This window comes from Anser cygnoides, unplaced genomic scaffold, assembly GCF_040182565.1.
Source record: "Anser cygnoides isolate HZ-2024a breed goose unplaced genomic scaffold, Taihu_goose_T2T_genome scaffold_41_1, whole genome shotgun sequence".
In the NCBI taxonomy this organism is placed as follows: domain Eukaryota; kingdom Metazoa; phylum Chordata; class Aves; order Anseriformes; family Anatidae; genus Anser; species Anser cygnoides.
Genome location: NW_027103065.1, coordinates 355,460 through 372,824, shown reverse-complemented (window position 1 = coordinate 372,824; position 17,365 = coordinate 355,460). Strand labels below are relative to the sequence as shown.

The 17,365-nt window shown below is 45.4% G+C and overlaps 2 long non-coding RNA genes across 2 annotated transcripts; both read left to right on the top strand.

The window, feature by feature from the left end:
- Window positions 1-2,084: 2,084 nt before the first annotated feature.
- LOC136789171 (uncharacterized) lies at window positions 2,085-4,768 on the top strand. Its single transcript, XR_010828035.1, has 2 exons — window positions 2,085-4,423; window positions 4,649-4,768. It is a non-coding gene; the product is annotated as an uncharacterized lncRNA (long non-coding RNA).
- Window positions 4,769-5,566: 798 nt separating this feature from the next.
- Window positions 5,567-13,290, top strand: LOC136789172 (uncharacterized). The gene is made up of 2 exons (XR_010828037.1): window positions 5,567-9,507; window positions 10,021-13,290. It is a non-coding gene; the product is annotated as an uncharacterized lncRNA (long non-coding RNA).
- Window positions 13,291-17,365: the final 4,075 nt, after the last annotated feature.

Sequence of the window (17,365 nt, the reverse complement as noted above, 5' to 3'; positions counted from 1 at the left end):
GGGACCTGCAGGTGCTGCCTACACGTGCGTGTGTTGCAGTCGTGCCTGTTGCCACTGCGCAAAATGGAGAGAGCTTCTTTGTTGAATGCAGCATGTTAAAGCATGCGCCATTGCCTGGAAGAAAAGCACGGCCTTCCCTCGTGTGGGACTTCTTCCCCATTGATCTGTGGTTTACCTGAAGGTTTACCATAACCTGCATAAGTTTCAAAAGCAAGCAAACAACCAACCAAAAAACAACACCAACATTAAAGAGTGGCAAGGCAGATGCTCATCTGGGGACTCTGACTCATCGGTGACATCACCAAGCAAAGCACTGTGAGCGCTTCGGGTCGGGGCTGCTGCGGCGAGCCTCGCAGCCGGGAGGGAGAGCGGGTACGGTTCGCCTCTGGCGGGTCTGTGTCAGCCCTCTGCCCTGGTGGCTTCGTTAGCAGTGAGAGTTTGACTGCTGTGTTCCCAGCTTTCGCTTCTGCACCGACCGTGTGGCAGAGCCCGCAAGCTGCTTCCTCAGCTGGAAGAGGAAGAGGAGTGACCTCAACTGTGCCGAGGTAAAGCAGAACTGTTGAAAAGATTTGTCAAAGATGCGGGTTGTACCAGCGCAGCTGCTGCAGCTGCAGCAGGTCCTGGAGCATTGGAGAAGATAGAGAGGGGTTTCTTCGTGAAAAGAACGCTGTGAAAGTGTTTTCACGCGGGAAATTAGGAGAAGCGCCTCTGTTGTTTGGATATCCTCTATTGACCTGGCACACGGGCATTACAGCATACCTGGCACACTCTTTGTATTGTTTGTTAAAGAAAAAAAAAAAAAAAAAAGTGTTTTAGGGCAGGCCAAAAACCTGCCTTGGCACTTCCACATCGCAGCAGTGCTTGCAGGCCGTGCATCCTGGATGCCAGGCCAGGATCTAAATCCGATGGTGCTGTTGGTAACGTGAAGTTCAGGAAGCACTTCTGGGTTTTTCTGCTCTTCCATGTGAATTTTTGCCCTGTGAAGGTGGTGTACTGAGCTCTTTTCTTACCAACAAATAGGTTTAAAAGCAGTTACAGCAAGGATGAGCTGTGCTAGCAGGAGGCTGTTCTGTGCTTCGACCATGGGAAGATGAATGGTTTACCTATGCACCGTTAAATATAGTTTGACACCTAGCACACAACACTTGCAGCCTGTGGGGTGCTTTAACAAGCAGGTAAATCAGCGGAGACTGTTTTGCAGCCAGGCTGATGCTGGGTGATTAAAAAGCAGGGTCACAACAAGGAGTTTATGCTGTTCTTTCTTGCTTGTCATCCGACTGTCCGCTTACACTGTTCTAAAAAAAAAAAAAACCACCAAAACGGGGTAAGCATCTTTAATACCTTTATTATAAATGGAAGGCACAAAACAGGCCAGCAACAGAGACTGTCCAAGAGGAAGACTTTGTGCTTTATAAACAAACAAGAAATTACCCTTAGGTAGGTGTGATAATCCTTCCCTAATGCATTTTTTGGAGTGCAAAAATATTTTGTTCCCTTCTTGCTCTTCTCTCCAGGACAAAGGCAGAATAGCCAACTGGAAAGTTAGACCAGGGAGGTCAGTTTGTTCCATACTGAGAAAGACAAGCCTGTAAAACAAACTAGGCAGGTTTTCTTTGGACTAGTTATCTTCCTTCAGCAAAGGCAAAGTTTATGACACTTGTTGGCATGTATTTCCAGACCCCCAGCTACCGTGACTGTAGTGCATCTGTAATTCTTTTGTACAAAAAGACTTCAAAATCTCGTAACGCAAAAACTTTACTAGCACCCTGGAGAAAAAAGAAATCTAAAAATCTTGCCAACTTCTATTACAGACCTGCTGAGTGCACCAGAGTTACTCATTTTTATTCAGGCTTTCAGGGGCTAGTTCAGTTGGTTTCTGTTCAGCACTTGGATCGCCATATTGGCAGATGTCAGTTAAAAAAAAAAAAAAAGCTTTGGAGATCTTTTTTAAAATGAGACTGCTTTTTATGGCATTTAGGGCTGTGAGGTATCCTTGGTTTTTGCTTTCTTCCCATTCCTTAGACCAGATCCATTCATACCCTGAACAGCGTTCTGGGTCTGTTCAGGAAAATAGAAGGCAACAAGCAAAATGATGAGCGCCTTGGGCATTCAAAAGAGCTCAGTCTGGAAAAGATTTCAAGTCCAACTTCCATGCTAAGGAGCACCAGTAATTTTTAGAAGTAGATGCAGAGGAATCTGCATGGCACTAAGCGTGTTTCTGAAGGTGCTAAAGGTCGGAAGTGACGATTCCTCTCAATACTAAAGAAGAGAAGGAAACCTTGCACTTAACTACTGTTTTTATTCCCTTTGTCAAGCAGTCAAAACCAACAACTAATACGAGAACCCAACTTTTCCCCTCTTTACTTTAGATTTGGGAAAATTCCCTGCCAAAATAATACTTCCTGGAAAATTCACTAGTGTTTGTGTGAGTAAAAGGTTCCAACCTTTTATTATTAATTTGTAAGAACTATTTCATCCGCTTTTGTCCAGAAGAGTCAGAAATAATTTGCACAGAAATGTGCAGCATTTTAATGAAAGGATTCAGAATCACTCTAATTTGAACTTTATCTGGTCTGGTTGCAGGTTTTATGACATTTAGTGTCTTAAAAAAAAATCAAAATATCTGACTTCACATCAGAAAAAAAAACCTGCTTGTGGCTAAATAAAATCTGTTGCAGCTCTGGTCATTGAAAAATCATTGGCTGTTAAATTGGACCTAAGTCATCTTTTCTAACCTTTCATGATCTTGCAGCAATGGATGATGATGGATATATGGATTAGGGAACAGCACGTGATGGCAAACCTGTGGTATTTGCTACAGCGCAGAAAGAAAACAAATTGCTTCCAAAAAATCAAACTAATTCAAAATTCTTGGTATCATGCAGCCATGCCACTGGCAAAGTGAGCATTGCCCTGCCTCTCAAAGCTTGCTGTATCCTTGATCTGCTGTCTTCCTGCTGTTAATTGATTGCAACTCTACGTGTCTGATCAGGGCTACGAGTTGTTCTCCATATGGATACCATACAACATATACTGTGCACGCTTGTGTGTATAGATATGTTTATCCTGTATGCATGTACATATGTATGCATATTTGTGTGCTGGCCCCCAGATCACTCATGGTATAAAGCATTGGCCTCGAAGGCATACTCATCAAAATATTTGGTAGATCCTCCATTTTTTTCTAGTTCCCTCAAAATGAGAGAGTTTTTACGCGCTCTCTGTGTCAAAAAGGCAAAACTTCTGATTTCCACTGTCGCTCTCGCTAACTTTCTATCACTCACTCCTCGTGTGTGTGTCTAAACACATATGTGTGTATGCGTATGCACATTTGTGTATTTCTATGCACTGGTGTGTTTTTTGCTGTACAGGTAATAAAGATGGGGAAAGGTTTTAGTGTTTTCTTAATAGGTGAAGAAATCTTGAAGACCAGAGATTGGAACATACTGAATTTTGAATTAAAAAAAAAAAAAAAAGTCAAATTGTCTGGCTGTGGAAGATGGATCCTCATTTTTGCAGCCACTTTGAATCACGAGTTCATCTCTAAAGGCACTGGGTTTTTTTGTTTTTGTTTTGTTTTGTGGGTTTTTTTTTTTTGTTTTTATTTTTTGAAGAGCTAACTAACCCTGGCTGTCTCCAGTCTGAGAGAGTGTTCAGATGGACTTGCTTCCTCCATTAGTTATAAGCTGTTTAAAAGCACATCCTATGTTTGAATTGTGGATGAGAGGCTCCCTTGGCAAAGTGAGGAGGCAAATTCTTCCTACCCCTTTATCATTAATTCACGGATTCAGTGTTGGTTCGGCCTCCAGGAGAAGTTAACTGGAAGTCTTTGAAGATCAATAACTTTGCTGAGGTTGTCCAGGTAGGTGAACTCGAAGACCCACAGTGACTGGAACATGCTATTTAATGCGTCATACTGCATTCTGTAGAAGTTACTCGTAGCCATAGTTGATCATTGCCTTGCATGTATGATCAGGTGGTTTTTGAAGAAGTGACTCCATTTTCAGGCTTCCAGGTGTGCTCCAAGGCATATTATTGAGGACGTGGAAGAGAACACTTGCTGACAAAGCTCCTGGCAGCTTTACAGAACTTTAGTTTAATATTGTGTTAGTTCCCGTAACAGCTGATTTCAAGGCATTGCTCTCCTCAAGAGACTAATTTGATGAACAGAAGAAAGCTGGAAAAATGCTTGTTACTCATTATTTTTCACTTGTTGGTACTTTGTTTAGGGTTACTTTTAAAAAGAAGATTTCACTGATCACAAGCCAGTGGAAGACTTTCAGCCCAAGCAAGGGTGAAGACAGCTCTCTCCAAGAGCAGAGGAAGTCCCTGTGGAGAGAACCCGAGCTTGTTATCAGAACTTGTCGGCATGTCTAAACAAGGAGACGATTGCTACTTCTATTTCTATTCTACCTGTACCAAGGTATGGCTGGGTTTCTTTTGCTTTGCTTTGCTTTGTTTTTTTGTTGGTTTTTTTTTTTTTTCATTTTTTTCAGGAAGGGGTAGAGTAGGAGGAGGAGGCACACTGGTCTTTGGTTAACGTGATAACCAGATAGATTCTGAATTCAATCGTAGCAACCTGAGGCAGTAGCATGGACGTTTTTGAGGCTGTACTATATTTTCCTTGTTGGTTTCCTTTTGGTTACAGGGAGACAACTGTTCCTTCCGCCACTGCGAAGCTGCTCTGGGGAACGAGACAGTCTGCACGCTGTGGCAGGAGGGTCGTTGTTTCAGGAATGTCTGCCGATTCAGACACATGGAAATTGACGTGAGTGCCTAAAGATGTGTTCTCAAAATAAATCAACAAAAGCATTTTTCAGTGCTGTAGGTGTGCTGATTGTGCTTTTGCAGGATAGAGTCATTTGCTTTGGAATTACACTGGTTTCTGTTAGCAGGGGAGGGGGTGGGAGGAAGGAGAGGGAAATAAAATCAATGCCTTAGGTATGTCTTAGCAAGATTTTCTTTTATTAGACGCCGACAGTATTGTCTCAACAGATGCAGAATAACCGCTAACTAGACTGCTAAAACCTGCTGGAGCAGGGGGGTAATAAACAGGCTGTACTAGCCTCCTGAGAGCAGGCTTGATAATGATCTATCAGGTCTCTTGTGTCCCGGAGTCCTTCAGATAATGCTGTTCTAGCTGCCTGGGCTAGGAAGCAGTGGGGAAAGTTAAAGGTGCAGAAGAACGAAGTCTCCAAGAAGTAGTTCTGGATAGAGTTAACGTAGGCAATTTAAGATGTTCTTTTTCCCTCTGAATAATCCTAGTATAATCCTAGGTGTATTAGTTTAACCCACCCTAAACTGATGTCTGAGAGTGCCTGTCTTCTCAAACTGAATGATGACAGGGCTAAACGTGCATAGTGGTTACAGCTTCTGCAAACTTTGTGAATATGCCCGGAAATACTATACTTCCGTGATAAACTGACCTTTGGAATGATGTTTCAGCACTGTATTGTGACAGCCCTATCGCTGTCGTGACCTGGAACTGTGCATCTCTTTGCAAACCTTAGGTGCATGTTATCACGAGCTTGTCTTTCTTTCTGTCTTCAGAAAAAGCGTGGTGAGATTCCCTGCTACTGGGAGAAGCAGCCAGTAGGCTGTCAGAAAGCCAACTGTGCTTTTCATCACGCAAAGGGACGTTACATCGATGGAGTCTTCTTACCACCAAGCAAGAGTGAGTTTAGGTCCTTTTTCTTTAAGTATTGAAGAATTAATTTTGCATATTACTTAGTGGGTGCCAATAGTGTAGGAGACGTCAGGTAACCGTCCATTTGTGAGTGCAGGAAAAGGTCTGCAGTCCTAGGTGGTCAGCTAAACCGAGTGTACTGCTGCTGTACTGCTGGTATTTGTTTTCTGCTTTCATGCTCAGCTTCTCTCTGCTTTGTGTGATATTTGCCTTGCAGTTTGCTTTCTGTTGTTTCGTCCTCTGCTGGGTGGTAGGGAGATGTGTTGTTGTTTGAAGGCAAGTCATTGTTCACGGTGTAAACAGTGGCAGGATGGGCAAAAGGAGATGCTGAATTCATTGTCTGTGCAGGTTATCTGCCTTAGCTACCATCTTCGTGCATTGTGGTCAAAGTTTTAAACTGCCATATTACTGATGATCCTCCTCTTCCTCTAGCTACACTGCCAAGTCCGCCTGAGTCCGCGGACGATGATTTGAAAGTGGCTCAGATGTCACTGCAGCAAAACAAACTTTCTGTCCAGTCCAATCCCTCTCCATAGCTAAGGCGGGTGATGAAAGTGGAAAACTTGGAAAATGTCCCAAGCCCTACACACCCTCCAGTTGTAATCAATGCTGCAGATGATGATGAAGATGATGATGGTGAGCATGGTTTGGTTCTTGGAAGGAATTTGTGCTGTAAATGATTGTGTAAGTCTTTGGTTCTTGGAAGGAATTTGTGCTGTAAATCAATGTATAAATCACAGATGACCTGAGGTCTGACTAGCGATAGGGCAGGCAGTCTGGTCAGGTCACTGGTGGCTTTGTCTGGCAGTCAGTGGACAGAACCTGAAATGTTGGAGGAAAGCTTAGAACCACTCTTGGCTTTAGTTGGTCTGTTGTGTAAAGCTCTATGTGAAACTAGGAAGGAAATTCCTTTTTTTTTGTCTGAAGAGTAATATGTTGTGTAGTAGTTAAAGCTGCAGAGAGAATCTAGAGTCCTAGATGTTTTGTCCTAGGGTAGTCTACTTACGAGTTCATCAGGTCAGTGTAGCTGTATTAAAAAAAAAAAAAAAAAAAAAAAGCTTTTTTATAGGAACCATGGACTGAAGTGTCATTGCATGAGCTACATAATCACGAACAATCTGGCCTATGCATAACTGAATAGATTTTTCCCCTTCAGACCAGCTTTCTGCGGAAGGAGAAGAAACTAAAACTCCCGTCCAGCAACCAGCTGAGGAAGGCCAAAATGGATTACGGATGATTTCCACTCGGAAAGCCAGTGCTACTACTGCTAAACAAGGTATTCCAGCACCTGTAGTAGGATAAATCGGAAGGAGAACTTGACAATTAACTCAAAAGCAATGTGGCGTAAAAACACAACAGAATGTAGGGGTGCTGAATGGACTCGGTTATTTCCATGATCTCATTTCTCCCTGATACCATCATGTGCCCATTGGGTCAGAAAGTTGAACTCCTTTTCTTTCCTTTTGGAGAACAAAACAGGGTCACAGCATGGAGTTTAAATGGCTGCACGTGCAGCCTGGCAACCACTGTTGAAAGCCATATCTAACGATAGAGGGATCTAATATCACGTAAATGGATTAAAATTAAAACTACAGTTTTTACCCTGAAGGGTGAAAGGAGGGGCAAAATGCCATTGATTCTATGGTTGTTTCACTTGTGAGGAGTGTTGACAGGGTTTATTCTAAATACTTCTGAAAGTTCCTGAGCACTAAGAAGCCTGAGGATCTGTGGTCCTCAGTGAGTGCCTCTAAGCCTTAGTCTCATTAACTGTTTTCTGTTTTCAGAGGACGGTCTGAATTTTGGAATAAAAACACTTGAAGAAATCAAATTGCAGAAAATGAAGGAAAAAACTAAGAGACACGGTGGTGAGTTAATATTCCCTACTTTCTTACCCTCTTCACCTTCATCCTGTGTGATGATTTTTCTTTCAAAAAAAAATTCTTCCAGTAATACCGGGTAGCTGGCTATGCTTTGGTGAATCCAACTATTTGCCAAAGAAGTGAAATTTGATTGGCTTCAGAATGGCAGGTGATGGTGGCTGGGAGCTGCTTGAGGGATAGACTTCCATGTTTAGCTGGGGGCATCGAGCAACCTGATTCTCAGCCAGCTGGTATTCTAGATGGGAATTCCAAGGGCAACCAGAGGCAAATTAGTCACCTCTCTTATTTGCATGCTCTGGTCACTGTATGTTTGACAGTAATGAATAATTACAGTTTTTTGTTCTTCGTGATAGTTTTTTCTGTTTGGTAAACTTCCTTATGTTTTGCTTGCTCTGAGCAGAAGGTCCTTCAAGATCTTCTCTTCCTCCCGTCGATTCTATGATTTTTCCTGCTCCGGAAAAGGAAAATGTCCGGACAGTGGTGAGAACTGTGACACTGTCTACAGAGGAAGGTAATAATTAATGCTTTTGTTTTGATTTCATTACTCCTAAACTGGAAGGTTAAGCAAGAAGGAAGGCAATTCACCCCTGTTAGCCTCCTGGTGCTGCCGCCTTCTGTTCAAAACATGCTTTTATGCTGAAAGTCCCTGGTTGTACTGGAAAGCTTTGGTGCTCAGGTTAAGTGCAGTAGCAGGAGAAAGAAAAAAATGTGTCAGTATGCAAATAGGGGGATAACTGAAAAACAGGAGAGTAACGAGAAGAAAGAGCTCTAGAGGACAGTGCTATGTAAGAAGCAATTTCTGAAGCTTTAAAGAGGCTGACAGTGGCACGTGTGGACAGTAGTGCGATAGGAGTCTGTGTATAAATTATATTGTTTAGAGTTGTGCAAATTCCTTTGAAAGGGAAAGAAGTGAAGAAGTACTTTTACTCATAGACATTCACCTTAGAAAGGAATATTTCTCAGCATTTGTACCTAATAATATTCTGCTTGCTTATGCAGCTCTGTTCTGCACAAAGTATAGCTGTCAAGCAGACTCAGATTCATTCTCGACTACATTCAGCTGGAATTTGAGGCAAACACTGAGACTATGGATACTTTTTCTAAGTTAATTATAGTTGTAATATGAGTTTGTGTGGTTTAGCTGTCAAAACAGTGTCTTGCTGGGTTTTTTTGGACATGGGCTAACAGTATACTATTTCTATTGGCTACTGGTCTCTATGAAATAGAAAAATTTTACTTTTGTTTTAGGGGAGGAACCTGTGGTTCGACTAGATCTTGCTGAGAAACAAGGAAAACGGAAAGCCTCCGTGGGTAAGAACTTTTTATGAGCTGTTATTTAGGTGCCGCCTTCTCTATATGACTGCATCGAAGAGTATTTTTGACGTGTGAGAGGAAAATGCGTTGCAGTGGAGATCTGTGTTGACTGCAGAAATGGCAAAAAAACCATTTAGCAGCTGAAAGGCAATTTTATGAAAATATGCTTGAAAAATAGAAGCTTGTGGTTGACTGTTCTCAAATCTTCCTGCAAAGAAATGTTCTTAAAATATTCCTTGTTTTCTCTGTCTGAAGCTGATGTAAGCGCCCTTCCCGTGAAGCGCAGCCTTGCTGAAAGGCTGGGGAAGAAGGTGGAGGTTCCGGGAAATGCTGACAAAGCACCAAAGAGAGGTACAGCTACTAAACAGGCATCTGGATGTGATTCACGGGTTTTGTATTTAGGCTCTCTGTTTGTCCTTTTCCTGCGATGTTTCTTTTTGCATGTTGGCTGAGGTCTTAATCACCGGGATTCAAAGTTACCTTTCCTGCCTTGTTTTCAAATGTGAACACAAAGTTGACGTTTATGCAGCCTCCCTAATTTGGTCTTTTTCTGTTTTGCAGTTCAAGTTCCCAAGTCTGTGAAGGAGAGACTAGGATTACCTTCTCAACGGACTAGTACTGCGAAAGGTAACAACTGGCTATTAAATATACTTTCTCCTTCTTCCTTTCCGTGAACTTAGACCGTTTTCATACAGCCCTAAAAAGGAATTCAAATGAAAACAAAGAACTGGTTCCTCTTGCTCGAGTGCTGAAGCTCTTCTGACAGCCACTATCAGAAATCTGCCTCTAGGTGTGTGTTTATTTTCCGCTTGTGCCTTGTCAAGGTTTTAAGCTGCTTCTGTGAACCATCATATACAATTAGAATAGAGCCACTGCCGGGAGCAGGAATTTGAAATGCAGTCTGAAAAAGTAATCAAGTAAACTAGCATTTCTGTGTAGCAACTCTCTCTGGATAGGGCTGGTCTTCAAAATACAACAAGTGGCTCAGAGGAGGAGGAGAATGTTAGGCTATTGTCCTAAGATGGGTTATTGGGAACGCTCAGGCTTAGTTTTCCTTAGTACTGTGACAAATTTTGGAGACTTAAACTATTGTTGGACTCTCTTTAAATGCTGGTGCTTCTCATTTCTTGATGATGACAGGGAAGGCTGCTAAGCCAAAGGGAGAGATCCATGTGAAAACACTGGAGGAAATCCATCGTGAGAGAGCTCTTCGAGAAAGTCAAGCCAAAGCCCAGGCTGAATGGCATGGTAAAACCAAAGATCCCAGCGCAGGGGCAAAAATTGAGGGTGAGCCCAAGAAGCAGAGTGTGCTCACTCTTTCCGGGCCCAGCAAAGTGCAGTCGAAGGAGCCGGCAGGTAAAGCCAAGCCAGAAGGAGAAGTGCGTGTTAAAACCCTGGAAGAAATAAAGCGCGAGAAAGCTCTGCGGATGCAGCAGAGTGGAGGAAATGTGCCAGCTCCCCCAGCACAACCTGGACCTGCCCCAGCCGGGCAGAAATCGTTATGGAACACAAAGCTATCAGGTAATAAGATGCTTTAATACCTGCCCCGGTGAGGTGCTTCCCATATTGAGCAAGTTCCATTTGCTCAGGATCTGCTTTGCTTTTTCCTTCAATGCGGAGGATAAAAGAGTTTAAGGCTACAAAGTTCAAAGGCAAAGAAGGGCCAGAACGTGCAACCATGTCTGTTTTCGTTAATTACGTGATGGTATTCTGTATTTCCCACTAGAAAATTAACACATTGAGGGGCTTTTTAGTCTAATTTTGGTATTCTGTTTTTTTCTGCCATCTGTTTATGGTATGAAGTCCTCCCTGTGTTGAGTTCAAGTTCACCTTCCTCTTTGGCATGTGTTGCTTAGCTTGACACGTGTATGTGTTTGTAAAGCATGCATCAGCATCTTAATGTGGGGGGCCAGTTTCTGTCAAAAATGACAGAGGATCAAAGGCCTCGTTGTTAACATTATATCAACTTTGTAAAATGAGATTGTGTGAGGGAGATAAGGAGGGCTTAAAGGCTGCATGCACTGCACATTGTAGCCTTTCTCTCTGTCTCACGGGACACGAGGAAATAAACACACAAAGAAAACAAGTACCCAGCTTTCTTTCGTTTCTTCTCCTGCCAGCCAGACGTTAGGTCAGGAATGGGAGACTAGAATATGACTCTACAAATTTGGATTTTGTAGAACAACTTAATAAATTTTGTGGGACATCACTGCAGGGGAGAGGAAGCTGGTACAACAGTTGCATACACTCTCTTGTCTTACTATACCTGCTGCTTTTCCTTTCCTAGAGGGAGCAAGACTTTGAATACAAAAGCTGTCAACATTTGTGAATCTTACTAGACTTCATACAACGTCTTAGAGTATTGCTTGCACTTGGGATCGCTCTGTGTCTGAGTTTCCCTCGTCCTGGATTATGATTTACTGTAGCCATTCACTTTCTTTGTTCCTTTGTATGGATTGTTGGTAGACGGAGTTTACTATGTGGAAGATATTGCTGAGAATCCAGGCAATGGCAGTGTAATTCTGCTGGCCAAATACAGTTAACTGTGTAGAAGGGCCGTGGAAATGAGGAAGAGAACGTGGATTTTTCATGAGGCAGAGCAAGACTGTATCAGTTCTCTCTTCCTTTTACTCTAGCCAACTTTAACATGTTTGCGAAGCCTTGGGATGGGAAAGTCGCTTCCCCCAAGAAGAAGGCACTGAAACGTAAGGCACCTGGCAGTTTTCCCTCTGCTGTAGCAGCTGTGAAACCACGGACTGCCTCCGACGCTGACACAATGGGACCTCCAGCCAAAAAAGCAGCTATGGTAAGGACAGGGGCTAATGCAGAAATGGATCCCTTGTAAAATTTATACCCTCCTCTAGGAGAAAAGATGGAAAACTCAAATGTTCTACAGGCCTTCTGTTTCCTTTTAAATCCAGTAGCTGCCTACAGAATTCTTGTAGTACCCTTCCATATTTATTAGATTAATGGCACTATTTACTTAGTCCTCTGTGATTCTGTGATTTCTCTGGTGTGGAGGATTTTGTCCATTAATGCTGTGTTCTTAAAAGACACAAGATCATTAGTAACCTCCAAGTGAATATTAACTTTCTTCAGGAGCACCTTGGTTTTGTATTTTGGCTAAGGCTCCGCAATGCCAGAGGAGAAGCAGCATGGAGGAAAAAGCTAGTAAGGAATCTTTTACCCATGAGTCCTAAACACTGTTTTGCTGCTTTCTAGGCTGTTCCAGCCACGCTGGAGCACGTCCCAGCCACCAGACTTGAAGAAAATCCCCAAAACAGGTGATGACCACAACTTGTTCTTTTTCTCAATCGGTGTATATCCCCAGTGAAACATAAGTTCTGTCACAGGTGGGGAAAAAAGGAGGGTTCTGAGATAATTAAAGCCCAAATCCATCAGAGGATAAGTCACTTATTTATCTTATAAGATAAATAAGTCACGTGAAATGACTTTCTAGCAGCTAGCAGGAATGCTTAATTAGACTTACTTTCTTTAAATGCTGCAAGTCGGTACAGCTTTCCAGTGACTTCTTGCTCTGTCTGAATACCTAAATGAGGATGAGGTGAAGTTCTTCTACTTCCTCGTGAGGTGATAAATGATGAGTAGTGTCCTCTGCCTTTTGGTCCTCAAGAATGCCACCCGAACAAACATACAAGGTGACAAGAGTGCAGGGAGAGCAGAGGGAAGTGATGGCTGCAGATCAGCTTCCTGTAGTGGGGAGCAAACTCTGCTGAGTGTGCCGTGGGAAAAATGACTAACTTAGTAAACAGATATTTGCAGATGGAGACTTCTTAACATTTTTACAGGAAAATTAAGCAAGGTGGCAAAGTGCCTCTTGCTACAAAAATTGAACCATCTCTGCTAGACTCCGGGTGCTCTGGCTTCACAGAGAAACCCCCAAACTGAAAAATGTACCTGCTAATATATTGGGCTCTAAATGTAGCCCTGGATTAATTGAATAACAATCCCTGGGTAAGATTGAAGTGCAGGAGGGGTTGGCTACGGTTTTAAGAGCCGGTTTGCAGAAAAGGGATTTCCCGTTAAGAAATGGCATATACTGATTGTTCTCTTCCTTGCTCTGCCAAGACCTGAAGCACATCTTGGAAGCCAGGCAGAATCCGTGGAGCCAATGGAGTTCTCAAGCTCGACTTCAGCTTCTTCCCAGCTAGAAGAAGCAAGGACACGCCGGCTGAGTTCCACAGGCAACACGCCCGTATCTGTAGACGAGGATTTAGAGATGCTACTTTGGGAACTCTCAGACGGCATACTGGAAGCCGAGCTCGACTTGGACCCAGGGAAGGATGAGGATGACCTCCTCCTTGAGCTTTCCAAGATGATTGATGATTGAACTGCATAGTCCTATGGTATATTAAAAAAAAAAAAGAAAAAAGAAAAAAAAGAAAACAACTCTTCTTCTTGTTGGATACCCTGAGGTGATCCTTTTTCTAACTGAGGCTTTGCAATGAGACTTAAAGCACAGTTGGAACTGGTAGAAATTGGCAGGATCTGCACTCAGTTGTCCTAAGTTTTCCTGCTGGTCAGAGTTAAGGTCTTGTGCATGGTTCCGTAACTATAGGTGGCTACCTTTGATATCAAGAGGACAAAGCACTTGTTTCTTTTGGCACAGAAAGATGTCCATCGGCACGCTGTGGTGGCTGTGAATTGACGTAGTGATGGAGCGATGCTCTGAAGGCTTAAACGGAAAGCTTCTTCCTTCCGCCCCCCTTGGCACAGCTCGATGTTGGGCACATTGTGAAGCCTGGGTGTTCTGATTTCTCGGACAGTTGATACCCAAATCCCGGAGTTACTATGTCAACTCTTGACTTTTATTTGTGTATGCCATTGTTTTGACTGTAATCTTTTCAGATGATGAAGCTGTAGGGGCGGGAGGGAGCAAAATAATTATTCTAGCGTTGTGGACCAAACATGCTGCCAGGAGTGGTGGTGGTGGGGTGAGCCCACCCGGCCTTACTTTCAATTATCAGGGATGATAAAATGGTGTGAAAAGCAGCAGCTCTGCGATACGGCTACGCTACCCCCACTCCCTTCTCTTGTGCTGTACCAAAGTTCCCCCAAGCTTTGGTTGGTGCTTTTTGCTGGTGACAGTAGGACTCCAGGGCGAGTAGTCGGGACTCTCCTGCAGTAACTGGGTCAATTAAGGGTTGGTTTAAGTGCCTCCTGGTTTTTAAAATTGCTCCCCTGAGCTGCTGGCTCTGCTGCCTGCTACAGCAAATGTTCGGGTGCCGTCAGCGTCGCACTTGGGCGTGGGCACTGACTCTGCGGAGGAGAGCTGAGACTCGCGTGTATTGTGTACCCTGCCGCCAGTGATCGTTTTCCCCTAGCAGATCTATTTTGAATCATTTCCCTAAATTTTAGAGGAACTTTAGGCTCTTTGTGCTATGATTTGTGAAGCTGTAGGGGCCCTCAGGCATTTGCTGCTGGCAGAGGAAAACCGCTTGTCGAATTTGTTGTAAATACTTTCTGTTTGGACAACAACGCCTGTGTGTGTGTGTGTGTGTGTGTGTGTGTGTGTGTGTGCTTTGACGACCCCCTGCGACGCCCCAGCTCCGCGAGGGAAGCTTTGAAGCGGCTCTGGGAAAACCTCTGCGGAAGAAACCGCTGCTAGTGACTTGCGGAAAAGGGACTCCACAATCAGTGAGATTGTAAAGTAGGTATGTTTATTCAGCGCTGGGCAGCACGGGAGGTCGTGGGCATGAAGATTGATGACTCTTCCTCGTCACCGCTAGTTGACCTCTTGTCTTTGCACAGACTCAGTTGCTCCTTGGCTCTTGTCCACCTGCAGGACCAGTTTCTCCCAGTTTCTTAAGACAGGCTCACTCTCTTATTAGGAGACTGACCTTGGTAAGGGGCCCAAGGCTTCTTGCTTTAGTTAATTGGCACAATGCACCATAGTTAGCAAAGACGCTAAGTAGCATCCTAGTTTAACGCCGTCAGCGCTCTATCTCTACTTGATAAGATTCTCCTAACTCCCTCTCTCACTGGAGCCCACGCAGCCCTCCGTCCTGCCGAAGGACTTCACGGGGACTTCTGCCGGCTCCGGGTGCCCGCACACAGACAGAAATGGCTTTGAGAGAAAACAATCAGGAGGAGGAGAGCTCAGAGACTGCGGCCGGCTTCGGCCACCTTCCCCTCGCTTTCCCTCTCCGTGTTCAAACCGAGCACTGTTCTGCCGTCAACCTTCGCTGCCTCTGCCCGCGGCGCTGGGCTTTCGCGTGTGCCATTGCTCCTCTACATATTTTATCCTTCCTTTTGTAAGGAATGGTCCAGCAATTCGTGTCACTAAGGGATTTGAAGGGTTACCATCGAGGCCCGGGTCTAGGTGATAAGAGAACAAAGGGGTTTTTAGGGAAAAGTGCTGACTACTGCAGGGGATGTTGCTAGAGTTTCTGAAATCCGGCGCAGAGGCTCCCAAACGAGGAGGAAGGGGGAGCTGAAGGACAATTGAAGGACAAAAGCCTGAGAGGAAGACAACCAGCATTCAGCCCGAGCAAGCCCCGAGAGACCACCAGAGACTGGTACGCAGGCGCCCCTGGGAGGGGTTTTGGATTCCGGAAACCAATTCTAATAACCCTGCCTCTTCTCGAAGTAGTAATGAATATGTATTAGCCTGGGAGCATCAAAACCAGCCGCCTTACGTAACAGGCGTGCGTCCTGGGGGAGCAGAGACTCCCGGCGCACCCAGCGCTGCTTGCTTGCCTCTATTCGTTTAATAAATTGTAAACTTTGATTGTAATCCTATTTGGGACTCAGCCATTTATAAAACTTTTTATATTTGTATTTTATTTAAGGCTGTCTTGCCCCCCTCCCCCCCCCAGCCTCGCTGCTCGCCAATAAAGCTAGCGCAGGGACCCCTGCCTGCAACCATAGAGACGCGGTCCTCCCGGCCTGCTAGAGCGGCCCCCCACGCTCCTCCAGCATCCCAGCATCCCTTGCGCGCTCCCGCCCGGCCTCAGGGGCTTCCGGAGGCGGCCCAGCAGGGGCGGCGGGAGCAGCGAGGCGGCGGCAGCCATGGCGTACCGCGGGCAGGACCAGAAGGTGCAGAAGGTGATGGTGCAGCCCATCGTAGCCTTCCTGCGGCCGGGGAGCGACGGGGGAGCGGGTGGGGGGCGGCCCCGGCCTCAGGGGTCTCGGCCCGGGCCTTGAGGCCTTGTCTTGGGGCCCTGGGGCCTCGTTGCAGGGTTTGAGGCCTTGTCCTGAGGCCTTGTCCCGGGCCTGGAGCTCTTGTCCCCGTGCTGAGCCCTTCACGCAGCGCCCCAGAACCTCATCTTCCGCTACCTGCAGAGCGTGAGTAGCGCGGGGAGAGGACGGGGAGGGGATGGGGATGGGGATTTGGGGGGGGTGGGGGGAGCGGGGAGGGTCCGGGGATCTCCCTCGCTGAGTTTTCGGCTCCCACCCGTTGCTCGGGGCAGGTTTGTGGGGAATGGAGAGCTGTGCGGCGTGCTGGTGGGTACAAGGAGCTGCTGCGCAGCCCGGCGTTTCGCCCTCGTGTTAACGGGAGTGGGATCGTGCAGCCGGGCGTGCAGGAGTGTTCCCTTGTGACTGGAAACGTGTCCTTCAGCAAACGTGTAGTATTCACCCAGTCATATAAGACTCTAAAATGTCAGACTGTTAATTGAAACTGCCCCTGAGAGTTGCTCCTTGGAGTGTTTGGGAGCTCTAGCGGCTATGGTTAGCGGGTATTTCTGAACACACGAGAGAGAACAAAACTGCTCGCGGTGTTTGTGTTCCAATTTACTCTCCTCCTTCGTTCTGCAGAGCTCGAGGATCCAGGTGTGGCTGAGCAAGTGAACGTGCGGATAGAAGGCTGCATCATCGTGAGTGTCAGCACGACCCCACGTTACGTCGTTAGTTTGTTTTCCCTCATTCACAATCCTATTTTTTCTTGTCAAGAAAAACTAGCCCAAGGGAAAAAAGAAATCGTGCTTCTCTAACAATTAGTCTTCATTGTCCAGCCTGGCTCAGCAAAGCTGACGATGGTTCGTGTTGTTGCTGAACTAATTGCCACTGTTGCCGATTTCTAGGGCTTTGACGAGTACGTGAATTTGGCGCTGGACGACGCAGAGGAGATTCACTCCAAGACAAAATCAAGGAAACAGCTGGGTGTGTCGTGTGTCTGTGCAACCCGAGTGACGCGCGGTCTGAAACCTGCCCGGGTGAGCCTTCTAGGTAGCAGCACTGAGAGGTACCAACCGTGTGACGAGCCTTGCTGTTGAAGTTCAGTGAGCAATTCCTGGCTACATCTCTGTCCCTGATGATTTTTGAGCTGCTGATTTTGCTGAATGAAGGAGAATCTGTCCCTGCCTGAGACCAGTTCTGGTCTTTGAAACGTGTAATACCAGGCGGCCTGCACTCTGCGTGATGGGCAAAACCCTGCTCAACCACACGAAACACTTTCTGAAAACACGAGATTATTCTCAGGTTCTGGGCTCTCTCTAATCCCCTCTTTCCCTTCTCTGTGCTG